The following is an 18,639-nucleotide window of genomic DNA, read 5'->3' as shown; positions in this document are numbered from 1 at the left end:
CTTGTGTTTTTCTCAGTTACCCTCTATCTCAAAAGGGCTACCGATGCTATGATCCTACTTCACGTAAGCACTATGTCTCCATGGATATATCATTCTTTGGGAGTCAACATTTTTTCTCAATTTCTCCTCAAGGGGAGAGTAGGGTTGAGAAGAAACAAATTCAAGCTCTATTACCTTCTCTCCCTGACCCTCATCCATTTCGTGTCTTCCTTCGTCGCCACAAGAACCAAAAAAGTTCAAGAGCCGAGGAAGCTGAAACTATGTGGCCAACATCATCAAACTTTCTAGAGGCAGATCCTCATCAGCCAAGTGCACTTGTTCCCATTGATATACTTGATCCTCTTGATATTGATCCTCCTATTATTAATGATCTTGATGTTCCTATTGCTAAGAGAAAAGGTGTTAGATCTTGTATTACCATTCATCATATCTCTCACTTTATATCTTATGATCATATCTCACCTTTATATCGAATGTTCCTTTCCTCCATTGATAGAATTTCTATTTCTACGAGTGTAACAAAATCTTTATCCAAACTTGAATGAACAGATGCAATGAAAGAAGAAATTAATGCCTTGCACAAAAATGGCACTTGGGAGTTGGTGGATCTTCCTAAAGGAAAAGAACCAGTGGGGTCCAAGTGGGTGTTCACTGTAAAGCGTAAGGCTAATGGTACTGTAGAAAGGTACAAAGCCATATTGGTGGCAAAGGGATTTACTCAAATGTATGGAGTAGACTATGCAGAGACCTTTGCCCTAGAGGAGGAGGTGTACATGACTCAACCTTCAGGTTTTTGTGCCAAAGGTAGTGAGCAAAAGGTGTACAGGTTAAAATAATCATTATATGGGTTGAAACAGTCACCTCGGGCCTGGTTTAGTAAGTTTCACTTAGTTGTACAACAAGTGGGCTTCAAACAATGTCTGTCAAATCATACTCTGTTTGTGAAGAAAGGCGAAGGGAAAATTATAACTCTAATTATGTATGTTGATGACATAGTGGTCACAACAGATTGGAAGACTGAAATACAGAAGTTGAAGAAATTCTTAGCCACTAAGTTCGAAGTAAAAAATCTAGGCCCCCTATGCTATTTCCTTGGGATTGAAGTTGCCCGCTCTCAAAAGGACATCTTTATCTCTCAAAGGAAATATATACTAGATTTGTTAGAGGACATAGGCAAGTTAGGAGTGAAGCCAATTGATTCACCCATTGAACCTAATAATCAACTGGGTGACAATCAGGGGGAGATTCTGAAAGATGCAAAGAAGTTTCAAAGACTTGTAAGGAGACTCTTATACTTGTCTATGACCAAACCTGACATTTCCCATGTAGTGGGTGTCCTTAGTCAATTCATACATAGTCCTAAGACTTCCCACTTTGAAGCTACAGAAAGGATCATTCGATGCGTCAAGAATTTCCCAGGGGCTGGTTTGGTTTTCCAAAAACATGGGCATTTGAAAGTTGAAGTGTATACAGATACTGATTGGGCAAGGGCAATCAATGACAGAAAGTCTACCAATGGGTATTGTACCTTTATGGGAGGAAACTTAGTCACTTAGAGAAGTAAGAAATAAAGTATGGTGACTAGGTCTAGTGCAAAAGAAGAATACAAAGCTATGTCTCATGGAGTTGTTGAAATCATGTAGATAAAGAACCTATTAGTTGAATTGGGTTTTGTAGTCAACAATCCTATGTGACAATAAAGTTGTTATCAACATTGTAGCCAACCTAGTTCTCCATGATAGAACAAAACATATTGAAGTGGACAAGCGTTTTATTAGGGAAAAACTTGTGAGTGGAGAGGTGTGAACTCCCTATGTCAGCTTAGAAGAACAACTTGCTGACATTTTCACCAAGGGTCTTCATCATATACGGCACAATGAACTATGTGACAATTGGGCATGATTAACAATTGACATCTATGTCCCAACTTGAGGGGGAGTGTTGGAATAGTTTAGTTTGTTATTCTGTTTAGTTTATTTTCTGTTTACTATGTTAAAATAGTTCAGTTTTATCTTGTTTATGTACTATAAGTACTGTAGGGGCATAAGGGTCTTCTCTTCTCCCATTTCTCTTCTCTCTCTCCTCTCTTCTTCTTCCTATTTCTTCTATTCTTTCTCTGCTAATAAGAATTAAAACCATCATGCAAAGGCTAGGTAGAGTAGAGGGAAAACTGAAAACCATCACGGAAACCACTAGTGATCCACAAAGGAAATGGCCACTTGCCACCCGAGTAAGAACTATTGTGGAAAGAGCTACTTATTCCAGTGTGAGAGCTGACCAGAGTAAGAGTCATTGGGGCGCCAGTTGTGGATCTTGGTGGCATAGGACTTTCTTAAATGTTAAACAGCTTGGCTTGATGCATTCCATCAGTCCTAGGACTTTTGGTGTTTGTGTGACAGTTGTGTAACATCAAAATGCAACTTTTACATGGATCTGGATGTGCTTTAGTCATTCAGTGCTGTCGGCAAATTAAGACAGGATTTGCGGCAAATTAAGAAAGATATGATTTGAGATTTGAATAAATTTAAGAAATTCAGATCCTAGGATTAAGGGAAAGATTTAGTCAATCCCTGATTAAGAGAAATTCTAGGGGTTTGTCTTTTCTATCTTTTCTTATTTAAGGTGTATGCTCAATATGTTTTGAATTATCAATAAAGAAAATCTTCTTCTTTTCTCCCTCTATATTTCGCAACGTGGTATCAGAGCCTTAGGGTTCGATCATGAATTTCAAGGCTGCCATGGTTGGCTCAGGTTCAGCATCTTTGGATGCTACCGGTGGTGTGACGCCTTCGGAGGGAGGTATTCAGCCTGTGGCTATTTCTCTTTCTGAGAATTCCCTTCAAATTACCATTCACAAATTGAATGGAAAAAATTATCTTGAGTGGTCTCAGTCCGTGCGGTTGGTGATTGGCAGCAAAGGGGAAACTCAGCCACTTGAATGGTGAAGTGAAACCACCAATCACTAATGATCCAAAGTACAGGCAGTGGCGTTAAGAAAATTCTATGGTTATTGCCTGGTTGATCAACTCTATGGATCTGGTGGTTAGAAAACCATTCATGTTTCTGCTGACGGCTCGCAATGTGTGGGAAGCTGTTAGGGAAACCTATTCAGATTTGGACAATCATTCATAACTGTTCGAACCGAATACCCGAATGTGGAAGATGTAGCAAGGTGAACGTGAAGTAACAACCTATTATAATGAGATGATGGCTGTTTGGCAGGAGTTGGATTTATTTGAAGAAGAAGAATGGGAAAGTCCCAATGACAGTGCTCGGTACAAAAAGAAGATAGAAAGAGGCCGGGTTGTTGCCTTTTTGGCTGGTTTGAATAAAGAACTCGATGAGGTTCGGGGACGTATCTTAGGATGAAAGCCCTTGCCTACTATAAGAGAGGTTTTTTCAGAAGTGCGTAGAGAAGAAGCACGACAGCAAGTGATGTTAAAGAATGTTAGTGAAACAAAAATAGAGAATGAAGGGTCTATTCTTGTGGCCCGAGGTGTAGACTTAGACGGAGATAAACGAGGAGGAAAGCAGAGGCCTTGGAGTGATCATTGTAGAAAGCCATGGCATACTCAGGAAACCTGCTAGAAGCTGTACGAGAAACCAGTGGGTTGGAAGAAAAAATCAGGCAATGACAACAAGTCAGGGGGAGATGTCCGCACACTTCAAGTAAGCAACTCGGATCCAGGGCAGCAGTCATCCTCAGAGTCTCTTCCTTTCACAAAGGAACAAATAGAGCACTTATATAAAATGTTTCAATCTCAATCGTTAAGAAACTCTAACCCATCCTGTTCTCTAGCTCAGTCAGGTAATTTCTTCACTGTACCCATTCCTTGTACCAAATCTAATGGCTCCTGGATACTAGATTCAGGTGCCACTAATCATATGACCGGCACTTCGCAATTCTTTTCTTCATATACATCCTATGTAGGGAATCAAAAGGTTAAGATTGCATATGGTTCCTTTGCTACTATTGTTGGGAAAGGAACTGTACCTATTTCTCCTTCTCTAAACCTCAAAGATGTCCTGCATGTTCCTAACTTATCATACAATCTCTTATCAGTCAGCAAACTTACCCTTGATCATAATTGTCGAGTTAATTTTTGGTCTTCTTGTTGTGAATTTCAGCATTTAACCTCGGGGAAGATGATTGGGGGTGCTAAGCAGGATGGTGGTCTCTACTTTAATAAAGGATCTACCTTTGGAAGGCAAGACCAACAGACTTGTTTCAGTTCTATGTCTGTTTCTAGTGACTGTGAAGTTTTGTTATGGCATTATCGATTAGGTCTCCTAGCTTTCAATATTTAAAAAATCTATTTCCCAAGTTATTCATGAATAAAAATCATTCAGTTTTCAAGTGTGAATCTTGTGAATTAGCAAAACATCATCGTGCTGTTTTTCAGTCTCAACCATATAAAAAATCAAAACCATTTATACCATGATTCATAGTGATGTTTGGGGCCCTTCTAGAGTAACAACTCTTTTTGGAAAGCGTTGGTTCATTACTTTTATTGATGATCATACTAGGGTAACTTGGGTTTTCCTTTTAAAACAGAAATCTGATGCTGGAATTGTGTTCAAAAATTTCTATAACATGGTTCGAACACAATTTCAGACTCAGATTAAAATTTTTCGAAGTGATAATGGAAAGGAATTTTTTAACAATGCGTTAGGGAATTTTTTTGCTGAGAAAGGAATTGTACACCAAAATTCGTGTAATAATACACCTCAACAAAATGGGGTGGCTGAAAGGAAAAACAAACAACTCCTTGAAGTTGCTAGAGCCCTAAGTTTTCAAACTAAGGTTCCTAAGTATCTTTGGGGAGAAGCCGTTTTAATAGCCACTTATTTGATTAATAGACTGCCTACACGAATTTTGGATTTTAAAACACCCATACAGGTTTTCATTGACTGTTTTCCAAACTCTCGGCTAGTGACAAACATTTCCTTAAATATTTTGGAAGTGTGGTCTTTGTTTATAACCATGATCCTAAACGTTCAAAACTTGATCCAAAAGCACATAAATGTATTTTTGTAGGCTATCCCACTAATCAGAGAGGGTACAAATGCTTTGATCCAGTTTTGAAAAGGATGTTTGTAACTATGGATGTCACATTCTTTGAAGGAACCTCGTACCATAGCAACTCCCATCTTCAGGGGGAAAGCAACACTAGTGAAGATGGTTTTTCAGATGGTTCTGATTTAATGTTTGAATTTGTCCATAATGATGTTCCTCACAACTAGTCACCGAAAGAAAGCGAGGCAGAAAATACAAAATTAGTGGAAACAAATGAATTAAATATTGAAAATGAACAACCTTTGGTGATGCCATCTCAAAATGAAAAAGCTGAAACAACAGAGGTGCGTGTGAAACAGTATAAAAGCTTTGTATATTCAAGGGAATATCTAGCACAGAAAAGGAGAGGCACTATTCCGCAACATCAACAAGAATCTATTCTAAGGTTGGATCATGAAACCCATGATAATTCTCCAAAAATCCCTGAAAATATTCCTCTAGGTAATTCTAATTCTTCCAGTCAGCTTGAGGAAGGGTGTTAGGTCTTGTACAAAACATCCTCGGTCAAATTTTGTATCTTACAAAAATATTTCACCTTCATATTGTACCTTTATTTCACAAGTGTCTAATGTATCCATTCCTAACAGTATCTAGGAGGCTCTAAATGTCCCTGAGTGGAAAGAAGTTGTTTTTGAGGAGATGAGAGCTTTGGAAAAGAATGCTACTTGGGAGAAAGTGGAACTTCCGGATGGAAAGGCAGTTGTTGGTTGTAAATGGGTGTTCACTCTGAAGTACAACTCAGATGGATCCTTGGAGAGATACAAGGCTCACCTAGTAGCTAAAGGCTTTACTCAAACATATGGAGTAGACTACTCTGAGACCTTTCCTCCAGTGACGAAGCTAAATACAGTTCGAGTACTCTTATCTGTTGCAACTAATCTTGATTGGCCATTGAATCAGCTAGATGTAGTTGAAAACAGTCCTAGAAGTAGGGACTATGTTTGAAACAAAGAAAACTAGCAAGAGAGGATTAGAGAATAAGAGAGAGTTGCGGCAAGAAGAGTTAGAGGATGAGTTTGAACTTAACCTCCCTCTAACTCTCTAATACACTTTTATTAGGTTAATCTTTTAGTAATTACAAGAGGGGTCCTTAGTTGGACAAGAAATTACAAAAGAGGAACATAAAAGAGTATAGGCACAGAATAAGGCCCATTACAGAAAAGAACATAAAGATAATATACAGTAACAGCCTATGGGCCATTCGGCCCATCTTCTCTATACTCCCCCTCAAGCTGAGCATAGATGTCAATCATGCCCAGCTTGCCAGTGTCACAATGAAGTCTTGCCTTGGAGATGCCTTTGGTGAGAAAGTCTGCCAATTGTCCTTCAGAGGTAACGAATGGAAGGCACACTTCTCCAGAGGAGACTCTTTCTCAAATAAAATGTCTATCAACTTCAATATGTTTGGTTCGATCATGTTGTACCGGGTTGTGAGCAATGTTGATGGCAGCCAGATTATCACAGTACAACATCATGGGTCTGTCATGATCAATCCCAAGTTCTTCCATTAAGGACCTTAGCCACAACAATTCCAAGACCCCATGTGCCATGGCCCTATACTCTGCTTCCGCAGAAGATCTGGCCACAACAGATTGTTTCTTACTCCTCCAAGAGACAACATTACCAGCCACCAGACTGCAATATCCTTAAATAGATCTTTTGTCATCCATATTTCCAGCCCAATCAGCATCAGTATAGGCTTCAAGTTTCAAGTGGTCATGCTTGGTAAATAGGATTCCTTTCCCTGGAGAGCCTTTCAGATAGCACAAAATCCGTTCTGCTGCTGCCATATGAGTATCTCTAGGAGCATGCATGAATTGGCTAATGCAACTGACAGCATACGCAATATTTGGTCTAGTCATACACAGGTACAAAAGCTTCCCAATAAGTCTCTGAAAAACCCCATTGTCTTCCAACAGAGTTCCATCTGTAGCTGAAAGTTTGTGACTCATATCAATGGGAGTTGCAGCTAGTCTTACACCCAGTTTTCCAGTTTCAGACAATAAATCAAGAACATATTTCCTTTGGGAAATAAGGATCCCATCCTTGGATCTGGCAACTTCTATGCCAAGGAAGTATCTCAACTCCCCCAGATCCTTAATCTCAAATTCTGTACAGAGGAAAAACTTAAGAGCCAGAATGCCTGAGGCATCATCACCAGTCACTATAATGTCATCAACATACACAATGAGATACACTGCCAAAGATCTACTTTTCTTCACAAATAGAGTATGATTCGACTGTGTCTGAACATAGCCGAATTTAACAAGTGCAGCTCTAAATCTCTCAAACCAGGCTCTAGGAGATTGTTTAAGACCATAAAGAGATTTCTTCAATTTGCATACCTTTCCTTGCATCCCTGGGGGAAGACACATGTAGACTTCCTCATGTAAGTCACCATTCAAAAATGCATTCTTTACATCCAACTGATAGAGAGGCCAATCAAAGTGAGCTGCCAGAGATAAAAGAACCCTCACAGATGTCATCTTGGCAATAGGGGCAAAAGTCTCCAGGTATTCAATCCCATATGTCTGTGTATAGCCTTTTGCAACAAGCCTAGCCTTGTACCTCTCAATAGTTCCATCAGCCCTGTATTTAATGGTGAAAACTCACTTGCACCCAACCGGATCCTTCCCTTCAGGCAAATCCACCACCTCCCAAGTACCATTTGCATGTAGAGCATCCATTTCGGTTTCCATGGCATCTCTCCATTTTGGAATCCCAAGAGCTTCTGAGACAGACCTAGGAATGGGGTTAGAAGCAACAGAAGAGAGATAGGCAAAGTATGAAGGAGAAAGCAGGTCATAAGAAAGGTGTTTGGAAATGCAGTGTGCAGTACATTTCCGCTTCCCTTTCCTAACAGCAATGGGGACATCAAGGTCTGGAAAAGATGATTCCAAAGGAATTGAAGCAGTACATGTTATCTCATCTGTGATTGGGAATGTATGAGCTTTATCTGTTGTAAAGGAAACCACTTGCTCATTCTTGGATCTCTGCCTTTGATACACTTTGGGATTATGGATAGGGCGAGGGGGTAAAGAAATAGGGTCCGTAGGACAAGAGGTATGAAGTGATTGATCCTCCTTTGACTCATTTGGTGAGGATACAGGTTTGTCAAGAGACTCAACTGGGACAGGAAGAGGAAGAGCAAAAACTTGTGACAGACTCTCCCCCTGTGGACAATGTCCATCCTGAGAGGAACCATAAAAAGGAGAAAGTTCATTAAAGGTAACATCCATAGAGACATGTTGGGTGCCAGTCTTTGGATCAAAACAGCAATAACCCTTTTCTGTGGGGGAGTAACAAAGGAAGATACATTTGTGGGCTTTCGGTTCAAACTTGTGTCTTTGCACACTTGGAATGTGAACATAGCAAGTATAGCCAAACACACAAAGAGGAATTGGGAAGAGATCCTTGTCTGGATGAAGAAGACTGAAGGGGGATTTAAACCCTAGTACCCTGGATGGCATACGGTTTATGAGATAGGCAGCAGTAAGTACAGCATCACCCCAAAATCTTGTGGGAACATGTGAGGCAAACAAAAGGCTCCTTGCAACTTCAACAATATGTTTATTTTTCCTCTCAGCAACTCCATTTTGTTCAGGGGTTCTAACACAGGAGCTTTGATTAATAACCCCCATGTCTGAAAGATACAAGGATAAACTCTTCTCAAAATACTCTTTTGCATTGTCAGATCTGAAAACCTTAATTCTGGTACCAAATTGAGTTAGAACAAGCTCATGAAATTGCCTCACAAGTCTTGGGACTTCATCCCAGGATTTCATTATGTATATCCAGGTGAATCTAGAGAAGTTATCAATAAACAAGATAAAATATCTGTAACCCCCCATAGAGGATAAATGGTATGGCCACCACACATCAGAGTGCACAATATGAAAAAGAAAAGAGGACCTGTTATTGCTCACAGGGTAATTTTTTCTACAATGCTTTGACAACTGACAGGACTCACAATTGAGACTAGACACACTGACTCCCTTAAACAGTTTTGGAAACAAATGGCTTAAAGCAGAAAAAGGTAAATGACCCAACCGACAATGACTCAACATAATTTGACTAACAGACTCTGAAAAAGTAGAACCAAAAGCAACATTCTTGGGATGATCAAAGCATTGGCCAGGGGTGTCGAGCAAGTATATTCCATTCGCTTCATGGCCACTCCCAATCACCTTTTGAGACTTCAGGTCCTGAAACACACAGTGAGAAGGGAAAAAAGTTACACAACAATTCAATGATTTGGTCAGGCTACTTACAGATAACAAATTGGTATTTAATTTAGGCACATGAAGAGTGGAAGATAAGAGTAAGGAGTCTGTAGCCTTGACAGTTCCCTTGCCGGAAATAGGGGCAAGAGAACCATCAGCTAAGGTGATTTTGTCACGGCCAGGAAGTAAATCATATGAAACAAATAAAGTGGAAAGGTTGGTCATGTGATCAGAAGCACCTGAGTCTATGATCCAAGGGGTTTTGTGTTTACCTGAGGTGGATGCATGGTTAGCGGAAGCCCTTATACCTGAGTAGCAAATGCAATGGTGGCTGAACTTCCAGAAGGGATGGATGATGAAGATGCACCTTCAAGCTGACTGATCATCTTTCCAAACTTCTCATATTCAGCTTTCATGGCTGCCAACTGTGCATTGGTAGATTCAACCTTTGTATCTGTGCCTGTGGCTGCATGTGCACTTCCCGTCTTTCTACTATCATTCTTCTTCTGGAATCTGATAGGTACAAGATTGGGATGCAATTTCTAGCACTTGTCCTTTGAATGTTTTGGCTTCTTACAATATTCACACACCACTTCCTTCCTTCCTGTGCCACTGTGAGCTTCTGTAACTCCTTTGGGTTTAATTATCATATTTGCAAAATGATCATTAATACCAACTCCTTGAACCTGCACTTGCCTTCTACTTTCTTCACTGTTGACCAGAGTATATGCTTGTGACAATGAAACATCTTCCTTGGACAAGATGTTTTGCTTTGTAATATCATATTCAGAATTCAGCCCCGTCAAGAACTCAAACACCCTATTCCGTTCAACCAATTTCATGTATGTTTCAGCATCCTTAGGGGTATCCCAAGTCACAATCTCTATCAAATCAATCTCTTGCCATATAGATTTTAAGATTGAGAAGTATGCTGCAAGTGACTTCTCCCCCTGTCTTAGATTCTTCACATCACTTCTCAGTTTGTAAGCTCTAGCAACATTCAACTTCTGGGAATAAGTCTCTACAACACTATCCCAGATCTCTTTAACCGAATTCATCCACAGATAATGTTGACTGATCTGTGGCTGCATTGAGTTCACAAGCCACCCAATCACAGTGTAGTTTTCTTGTACCCATCTCTCATAAGATGGATCATCCTCTGTAGGAGCTTTCTTGCTCCTAGAAATAAAACCCCATTTTCCTTTGCTACAAATATGGATTTTCACTGATTGTGACCAAGCTAAGTAATTGGTCCCATCAAGCTTGACTGTAGTTACAGCCAGCATAGAATCGGTTGGGGTTCCCAAAATCTGCCCATATTCAGCAGTATTCTTGTTTTCAAAGTTTGAGAAATCCATCATGCAGAGTTCGGTGGTAGTTCTTTCTTTACTGTTTCAGCCTTCAAAAAAAAGACACCCAGCAACTTCCAAACACAAGGTATTTCAGATTCTAACAGCCGATGTCCCCAAGAGGAAGACAAAAGACCACAGTCCTTGAGTGACCTTTTGTCGAACACTCAGTGTGCAATACTTAACAGCCCACTGTTTACTATTTCAGCCTTCAAAGTATAGGGCACTGTTTACTGTTTCAGCCTTCAAGAAGGGGCTGGAATGAAGATGAGACTAGTATCACTTAGTTTTAAAACAGTCTCAGCAACTTCCCAACCCAATAATCAGTCGAATAGGACCTCCAAAGCAACCCAAAAATTTCTGAGTAGGAGCAGTCCAGCAACAGTGGCCGAATGAAGTAGTCTCAGCAGTAGTGATTCCAGAGGTATTTCGGCTACTTGACAGTCCAGAAAAGAAATAAAAAACAACCCATAAATCTCTGGATTAAATCAGACTAGAGGATAGCCGAATAGCTGTACTATTTCCAAGGAAACTTCGGACCTTTTAACAGTCCAGAACAGTGAAAAAATAACCCAGAAACAACTGAGCAAAGACTTACAGCAAGAGAGTCTCTGGTTTGAACAGTAAACCAGGCCAAACACTTGTCCTCTAGGATGACTTCGAAAACCCTTTTCTCTGATTTTAAATCAAGCAAAGCAACTTGTTCTCTGATTCTTCCTGGTCACCGAACCCTTCTCCAAGTGTGTAGAAGCTTGGGAACCCTTCAATGACCTCCAAGAATCAGGCGGATGACTGTAAACTCTCAGCCCTAGAACCTCCTCATGTAGTTGGCTGAGCTAGAACCACATGAGGGGCACGCCAAGCAATGGCCTGCTCTGATACCAAGTTGAAAAACAGTCCTAGAAGTAGGGGCTGTGTTTGAAACAAAGAAAACTAGCAAGAGAGGATTAGAGAAGAAGAGAGAGCTGTGGCAAGAAGAGTTAGAGGATGAGGAGTTTGAACTTAACCTCCCTCTAACTCTCTAATACACTTTTATTAGGTTAATCTTTTAGTAATTACAAGAGAGGTGCTTAGTTGGACAAGAAATTACAAAAGAGGAACATAAAAGAGTATGGGCCCAGAATAAATTACAAAAGAGGAACATAAAAGAGTATGGGCCCAGAATAAGGCCCATTACAGAGAAGAACATAAAGATAATATACAGTAATAGCCTATGGGCCATTCGGCCCATCTTCTCTACAAATGTGAAGAATGCCTTTTTGAATGGAGACTTGGAAGAAGAAGTATATATGGAGCCTCCACCTGGTTTCACTGAGAAGTTTGGAACTAAGGTATGCAAGCTAAAAAAATCTCTATATGGACTTAAACAATCTCCCAGAGCCTGGTTTGAAAGATTCACAAGGTTCGTTAAAAGTCAAGGATATAGTCAAAGACAATCTGATCATACTCTTTTCACAAAAAGATCCAACAAAGACAAGGTTTCGATTCTGATTGTCTATGTTGATGACATAATCTTAACTAGAGATGAGCAGACTAAAGCAGAGCCTAGCCAAGGAATTTGAAATTAAAGACTTAGACCAGCTAAGGTACTTTCTTGGAATGGAAGTAGCAAGATCAAAGAAGGGCATTGTGGTTTCACAACGAAAATATATTTTAGATCTCTTGAAAGAAACTGGAATGAGTGGATGCAAACCTTCAAACACTTCGATAGAAGTTAATACTAAACTTGGAGAAGTTAAAGATGGGGTTTCAGTAGATACAGGAAGATACCAAAGGTTGGTAGGAAGATTGATTTACTTGTCACATACACGTCCTGATATTGCCTTCGTCGTGAGCATGGTAAGTCAATTTATGCACTCCCCGTACGAAGAACATCGTTGTGTATCGAATTCTTAAGTACCTAAAAGGCACACCAAGAAAAGGACTCTTCTTCAAGAAAAATGAGAAGAGAGGGGTTGAGGTGTATACAGATGCGAACTGGGCAGGCTCGATCACTGATAGAAGGTCAACTTCGAGGTACTGCACATTTCTTTGGGGAAATTTAGTTACTTGGAGAAACAAGAAGCAAAGTGTAGTTGCTAGAAGTAGTGCTAAGGCTGAATTCAGATCAATGGCTCAAGGAGTGTGTGAGGTTCTTTGGCTAAAGAGGGTGCTAGCAGATCTCAAGATACCAATGAGCTTTCCTATGAAACTGTATTGTGATAACAAGGCAGCTATCAGCATTGCTCATAATCCAGTTCTACATGACAGGACTAAACATGTTGAGATTGGCAAACACTTTATAAAGGAGGAGCTTGAAGAAGGAATAATCTGCACTCCATTTGTACCAACCACACAGCAAGTTGCAGATATTTTAACTAAGGGCTTGTTGAGACAACCGTTTGAACTTCAAGTTAGCAAGTTGGGCATGATAGATATCTTTGCACCAACTTGAGGGGGAGTATCGGCAAATTAAGAAAGACAGGATTTGCGGCAAATTAAGAAAGATATGATTTGAGATTTGAATAAATTTAGGAAAGATTAGATTTGAATAAATTTAGGAAAGTCAGATCTTAGGATTAAGGGAAAGATTTAGTCAATCCCTGATTGAGAGAAATTCTAGGGGTTTGTCTTTCCTATCTTTTCTTATTTAAGGTGTATGCTCAATATTTTTTGAATTATCAATAAAGAAAATCTTCTTCTTTTCTCCCTCTATATTTCGCAACAAGTGCCTTATAGCCTTTCTCTTGGCAATGAACAAGAATAGCTTCCAACATAAAAAAATACCTTTCTTGGCCTTTTGGCTAAGATCAAATGTAGTATTCGTTCTTATGAGTTTAATATCTGATATGTGGACTGATAATGATATTAAATTAATTTCTCTTGGGGAAGGGTCCACCACAATAGCTTACTATTGGACTCTCATATATTGCCCATGCATTGAATTACCACACAGGTTTGCCGCTTCCCTACCCAAAAAATAAGCTTCCTACATTAATTATTAAACTTTTCTTCCAGATTATAATGTACTTGGAACTTATTGGACCACAATTTTTCCTCCTTGTAAGTTTCCAATGCAATTATAATATTCTTGCTACCAAAACCAGCAAACCAATATTTTCATGTCATTTCTCTTCACAACTCATCAAGCCTTCATGACTTCATCACATACGGATTATAATCAAATTATCTCTTTGAGAAAAATTCATTATGCAAATTTTTTCATGATTTGAACTTTAGGCTGTGTTTGGAAACGATGCAAATGGAGTGTAAATCCCAGTTCAGGGTAAATTTATACTCTGGTTCACTTTTTTCCTGTGTTTGGCAACATTACATTTATGCATTGACAAATGGCAGACCAATGCATATTTACATTGATAATAAGATGTAAAAGTACATCAATAAAAAAAGAAGTAAATTTGCATTCAAGTGGGCTTTTGATAAAAAAAAGCATATGCTTTATTGAAATTCATGTTTGCATCCATTACAGTTAAAAGTTTGTTTGGGAAGAAGGTAAATTTGTCAGTGCAAAACTAACCCAACTTTGCAATTTATATGAATCGTTTTACACTCTTACATATTTGCATCGTCTCCAAATGCAGCCTTAGCATCAACTACTTGGAATTGAGAATCCAATTAATCCCTAGTAATTGCATTGGTGTTTGTTGTACTAGATCTAATTTTTTGAAGAAGTATTATAGAAGCTCTACAACTTCTCTGGTCTATTTATGATTATCAATATCAACATGTGATACTAGAGCTCAAGGTGACTATTTGGTGTTCGAGAAAATGTCTCGATGGTGCAAATTTCTACAATGGTTCTCCATTGTTATGATCGGTTCTGATCTGATCTTGTTTGTGTCTTGGTTTACTATTTGGACTATTTTGGTGAATGATGGATCTATCATCATCAGTCAATATCTGGTTTGTTTACCTCGTACATGTTTTGCATGGAAGATGTTTGACGAAATGTTTCAACAATGATCCTTTATTATGCTCATCAGTTTTGAGCTATTGTTGAAGAAATCCTTGGAGTTTTGATCTCCTTCAGTGACATGGGGTTTTGATTTACTTATCAAGTTGGCTTTCCAACTGGCCAACTCCGATTCCTCAATTTGGTTTATGGAGTTTGTTAGAATGCTCGAGTCAGGGGTATTTTGGTCATTCTGGTGTATCTTATTGAAAGTGAAATGTCTATTGTATCTGAGTTTAAGTTATGTGTCCCATCTTCTACGAGTGACAAAATTGTCTTTCTTGTAACTCAAGTTTTTCATGAATAAAAGTTAGGTGGGTCGGCTAGGAGAGGTACTTTTGTACATCCTCTCTTCTAGACTGGCCAAACACTCTTCTCCTCTCCTTCTTCTTTCTCTTTTCTTTCTTCGTTCTTCTTCTCTACTTTGACCTAGAAACAACTAGGATTTATTCACATGGTATCAGAGCATTAAGGTCTGGTGTTCGTTTTCTTGCTGTTGTCTTCTTCCTGGGTTCGCCGCCAGCTTCACAGTAGGTTTCATCATCCTACAACTGATCTGATTGAAGACTCGATAAAGGGCTGAAAAGGAGTTGTCGTTTTGAGGGCCTGGAGGTGAAAATGCCTTTGGCCGGTGCTGTGGTGGTCGTTGAAGTGGTATACTAGACCCTCTATTCAGTGTACGAAGAAAGCTGGTCTTATATAGGTATGGACACTGCTGTCGTGTGTTCAAAAATGGACTGTGAATGCTGATTTTTTTTTGTGTGTGCTTCGAAAGTTAGTTGTTGTGGTGCTGAACGAAGAGTGGTAGACTGCTGATGTCCACGACAGCAGTGGTGTGGTGTTGATTGTGTTGTGGTGGCTGACATATCTATGTTTTTAAATGCTTAAAAGTGAACCCCTAGACCTTGTGTGTAATCAGTTCTACAGTTTGCAAAACAAGTGTTCGATGAAATGACTGAGTAATTTCAGTAGTGGTGTGGTGGTGGTAAATGGTCCTATAGTGTGCAGTCCAAGTGTTTGATGTGTTGACTGAATGATTTCAGCTTTAGAGTGTAGTGTGTAATGTGCAGTTGAAGAAAGTGGGTTGGTGGTATTGTAAGTGAGATAAGTCTTGTGACAAGTGTGAGATTGTGGTGTATATTCAGAGGAGACATAATTGAGATGGCTTCAACTGTAGTAGGGAATGACAACAAAACAGGCATCATGCTCTCCGAAGACTATCTAAGTGTTCAAATGACATCCATCAAGTTGAATGGTGAGAACTATGTACCATGGGCAAAATCTGTGGCGGTGTTCTTGAAGGCCAAGAGGAAAGTAAAACATGTGAGGGAGGAGAAACCTTTCTGGGTTCAGTGATTGGGAACAAGATGATGCACAGATAATGACATGGCTTAGGAACAGCATGGAACCAAAGATTAGTGTGAACTTCATGTTCCTAGATACAGCCAAAGAGATCTGGGATCATGCTAAAAAGTTGTACTCTGGACAAGACAATACAAGTAGGGTATATCAGTTATACCAAGAGTACTTCAATTTGAAGCAAGGAAGTCAAAGCTTAGAAGAGTATTATGCAAGTTTGAGAAACATCTGCAATGAGTTAAATGTGTATCACCCTCTCACATCAGATGTCCAGATCCAACAACAGCAACGTGAACAGCTTGATGTGACTAGGTTTCTTGTGGGCTTGAAGGCTGAGTATGAGCCTGTCAGAGCACAGATATTGGGGGGATCAGCTCTCCCCTCACTTGAAGAAGTTTTTGCCCGTCTTAAGAGGACATCCATTGAGCCAATGGAACATTCTTCCTTCTCTGATAGATCTGGTTTGGTAGTGACTAAAGGGAGTGGTTGTGGAAGTAGAAGTGGTGGTGGCAGCAGTGGCCCTCCAAGCAACCGTGGTGGGCACATGTTTAACCGGGCCAGTGGCCGGACTGGAGGCCGTGAGTCAGGGGGAGGCCGCGGAAAAGGAAGGGGTAATGCTCAGAGAAAATGTACACATTGTGGCTTAGAGAGGCACACAGTTAATTTCTACTATGATTTGCGTGGTCCACCCAACACTTGGGCTAACCATGTTACATCTAATAGTAGTAGCACAAAACTGAAAGCCAGCAAACTGCACCAACCCCCTCCACACCCACTTGTGCTTCCAGGCAAGAAATGGTGAGTGTACCACGGGCAATATATGAGAAGTTCCTTCAAACAACTCAGCAGAACACAGCTACACTTGCCCATTCAGGTATGACTTGTTTAGCTTCCAAAGCTTCACCCTGGATCATTGATTCTGGCGCCTCGGACCATATGTCTAGGACTCCTGATGTATTTTCTTCCCTTTTTCGCACCTCCACATTTCGGACAGTTACACTTGCTAATGGTTCTATATCTCCTATTTGTGGTGTTGGTGATGTTGATCTCTCCTCATTGTCTTTAGCATCTGTTTTATATGTTCCTAAGTTCCCTTTTAACCTTATGTCTGTTAGTAGATTAACCAAGTCCCTTAATTGTTCTGTAACCTTCTATCCTTCTTCTTGTGTGTTTCAGGATCTCAAGACGGGGACGAAGATTGGTGGAGGGCATGAAGCCGGTGGTTTGTATTACCTTGATGGTGGTGGCCCTCCAGTGGCTTTTCAGTCGTCTCTTACTCCTCTCCAATGGCACTACAGACTTGGTCATCCCTCTCTCAAGGCTTTGAAGCTGCTAGTTCCTTCCTTGAGTCATCTTTCATCATTAGATTGTGAGTCATGTCAGTTGGAAAAACATCATCGAGTCTCATTTAGTTCAAGAATTGATAGTCATGTCTCAAGTCCTTTTGTTTTAGTTCATTCTGATGTATGGGCTCCAGTTAAATTGGTGTCATACAATGGGTTTAAGTATTTTGTAATCTTTGTTGATGACTTTTCAAGAATGACATGGATCTATCTTATGAAAGACCGTAGTGAATTTTTCTCTATTTTTCAGAAATTTCATGCTGAAATACGCACTCAGTTTGGTGTTCATATGAAAATACTTCGCTCCGATAATGCCAAAGAATACATCTCCTCATCATTTCAGCAATACCTAGAACATCATGGAATAATTCATCAAACTTCTTGTGCCTACACCCCACAACAAAACGGTGTAGCTGAACAGAAAAATAGACATCTTCTTGAAACTGCTCGGTCCTTGATGATCAATATGCATGTCCCAAAGCATTTTTGGAGTGATGCTGTTCTTACATCCTGTTTTTTGATAAATCGAATGCCCATGTCAATCCTTGGAAGTCAATCCCCTTTCTCCGTGTTGTTCCCCACTTTGTCTCCCATTCCTCTCACCCCAAGAGTCTTTGGCTGTGTTTGCTTTGTTCAGCACTTGGGGCCTGGAGTAGACAAGCTAGATGCTCGGGCTACAAAGTGTATTTTTCTTGGCTACTCAAGGACTCAAAAAGGGTACAAGTGTTATAACCCTAAGTTTCATAAATCGTTTGTGTGCCCTGATATCACCTTCTTTGAATCAATTCCCTTTTTCTCCAATGCCGGGGTCTCTTCTTCTCCCTCTGTGGTTCCTCTTCCTGTTCCAGTTGTGGACCCCCTTCCCGTAGTTCCCACTCCTACTGCAGATGCACATCATATGCCAGTTACTATAGAGAGGCCGCCAATTACTCAAGTGTATACTCGCAGAAGTGCTTCGGCTCCTCCACTTCAGCACCCATCGACAAATCCTGCTACTGCCCCTTCTCCCTCAGATCTTCATCTCCCTATTGCTTTGCGGAAAGGTAAACGTACTTGTACTTCTCATCCTATTTCAGACTATGTTTCCACTGCTCACCTTTCCACTTCTCATTGCAAGTTTATATCATTACTCTCATCGGTTCCCATTCCCAAGACTGTACATGAAGCCCTTGTCTCTCCAGGGTGGTGGCAAGCCATGGAAGAAGAACTCTCTGCTCTACAACATAATCATACATGGGAACTCACCACCCTTCCTCCTGGTAAGCACACTGTTGGGTGTAAATGAGTCTATACAGTGAAACATCTTCCTGATGGTAGTGTGGAACGATTGAAGGCA

General features: G+C 40.1%; 1 protein-coding gene and 1 non-coding gene across 2 annotated transcripts in view; one reads left to right on the top strand and one right to left on the bottom strand.

Moving 5' to 3' along the window:
- The window catches only part of LOC148879279 (glycoside hydrolase family 2 protein), a 73,493-nt gene that overhangs the window by 11,567 nt on the left and 43,287 nt on the right, over positions 1-18,639 (bottom strand). The window lies entirely within an intron of this gene.
- Positions 13,412-13,599, top strand: LOC148879280 (U2 spliceosomal RNA). Its single transcript, XR_016106019.1, has one exon. It is a non-coding gene; the product is annotated as a U2 spliceosomal RNA (small nuclear RNA).

This window comes from Nelumbo lutea, chromosome 1 (assembly GCF_056320005.1).
Source record: "Nelumbo lutea isolate HS-2025 chromosome 1, American lotus-T2T, whole genome shotgun sequence".
In the NCBI taxonomy this organism is placed as follows: domain Eukaryota; kingdom Viridiplantae; phylum Streptophyta; class Magnoliopsida; order Proteales; family Nelumbonaceae; genus Nelumbo; species Nelumbo lutea.
Note: the sequence above shows the minus strand (reverse complement) of the source record. Positions and strands in the feature narration are given on the sequence as shown.